A 2,015-nucleotide genomic window follows, 5' to 3' on the forward strand; every position below is an offset into this window, starting at 1 on the left:
GGTACACCGCCATTTTCAAGTGTACCTAATAACAGGCCACTTTATTAGGGAAATATCATGGCCAAAGGTGTCAAGCTCTTGTCCTCGGGGCCGCGTTCCAACATGTTTTCCAAGATTCCCTCGTTAAGTGCAAAACATTTGTGGTAAGGATGAACGGAACAGTTTATCGGTTTGAATCAGTCGAAATACGTCGACAAAACAAACAAACAAACAAACAAACAAACAAACAAACAAACCCTGAATCGTAATCAATTGCTTTTATTTTGAAATGTTTACAACAACAGTGAAAACCCAATATTTTCTGACAGCAGTAATCGATTAAAATATTGCAGTCAGTGATCGAAAAATGTAATCCATGACTGGATATACATCTACATGATATACAGTGAATTGTACACGCAATAACGTACCGTAAGAGAACGACAGTGAAAACCAACACTTTTCTGGCAGCGGTGATCGAGTCAAAAACTCCAATCAGTAATCAAAAATGCAATAACTGGATATAAATTGACAGTGAGATGTAGATGCGGTAACAGACCATAGAAAATGATGGAAAATACTGGATTACTCTTCCAGTTACATTTCTACAGTCGCAAACATCAGTAACATCGCTCTCTATTGATTCAAAACTCATTATTTGTAATCATACAATCTATAGAAGTTTTTTTTTAACTAGAATAAAACAAAAAGCCGTCAAGTCTGAGCTCGCTTTTTAAAGGGCTACGAGGACCAGACAACAAGAATAAAAACAAAACAATGAGCGATAGCAATAACCGACTTTGGCCTTTCATTCTAGCTTTAAGACTATTGCTGTCTCACGTTCTTATGATTGGGCTCTTTGAAAGCACTGGAATTTCTGTACAATGTGCTTTGCTCTTTGAGTCAGAAGCTTTACGAAAAGGCAGTCAAAGTTAAGTCAAGCGCGTAAAAAAAGAGAAAAGGACAAACCAAGTAGAGTCGAGTGTAAGTGAACATAGCACGCTTGTTCACATTGTATCTAGTTGGCTGATAACAGCTAAGCTAAATGCTAAAAACACTTGTGATAAGATAAGTTCTCGCTCCAGGCCTTCGGATATGTTGTCGGCCTTAGCTAGTGATATTTTTTGTCTTTTTATGTTTCTTTATGGTTTTGTTACAATGCTGATACTATTTATTTCGAGCAGAGTCAGAAGGGCATTAAATTCTCCGTCTTCGATGATGACTTTCTTGCATTGTCAATTTTCTCCATGGGCTCTTGGGCCGTTGGGAACTGACACAGCCAGGTGAACTCTACGGCGCCACCTGTGGCTCCGGTGAGGCAATTGGAAAATGCGCTGTGGGCATTTTGCACATGAAGCTGTTGACTTGGGCGCAGGACATTCGCTTCCATCTTCCAGTCTGAAAGAAAACATTCCATTTCAGTGGCGCGCAAAGCTCTTCTTCTTCCCAATGCTCATTTGAGGACGCACCTGCCGTAACACAGCCACGCAGTGTTGGTCGAGGCCGACGCGCTGGATGGGTTCTCCCGCGGCCCAGTGGGTGAAGGTCACCTCGTGGCGGTCCGACCACACCAACGTGCCGGGAAGCGCCAGGTCGTTCAGTCCGGTCCACATGTCGCTGGTTTCTGATGGGAGGGAACAGAGCTCTCATCCGGTTCTCAGATGTTGACGGGGACTGTTAATTAACGGTCGGGATGCGCACCAAGGTTGGAGACATTTTTCACTGACGCCTGTTCCATCTCGGTGCGGATGGACACCAGTTCGGCACCGAAACCACGACAGACCTGTTGAGCATCCGCCCAGTTCTTTTCCTCGTCAAACGTTTTGTAGCAGAACCCGGCAAACTCCTCCCAGTCAGGCGCCGCGCATCTGGGCTCTGCAGGCGAGACCCCGTGTGAGTTGTAGTCGTCATGACAGTTAGCGGGAGATAAACAACTGGTTTTGGAACTCACCCCCGTCCGCAAACGTGTGAGACACACCCAGTGGGTCGTTCAAACTGCATATAGTAAAGCGATAATTAGCCGGTGGCTCTTCATG

General features: G+C 44.6%; 1 long non-coding RNA gene across 1 annotated transcript; it reads right to left on the bottom strand.

The window, feature by feature from the left end:
• Positions 1-1,127: 1,127 nt before the first annotated feature.
• On the bottom strand, positions 1,128-1,717 carry LOC119128270. The gene is made up of 3 exons (XR_005098955.1): positions 1,681-1,717; positions 1,449-1,603; positions 1,128-1,377 (listed from the first exon to the last, which is right to left on the bottom strand). It is a non-coding gene; the product is annotated as an uncharacterized LOC119128270 (long non-coding RNA).
• Between the last annotated feature and the right edge of the window lie 298 nt (positions 1,718-2,015).

Source organism: Syngnathus acus, chromosome 10 (genome assembly GCF_901709675.1).
Source record: "Syngnathus acus chromosome 10, fSynAcu1.2, whole genome shotgun sequence".
Lineage (NCBI taxonomy): Eukaryota > Metazoa > Chordata > Actinopteri > Syngnathiformes > Syngnathidae > Syngnathus > Syngnathus acus.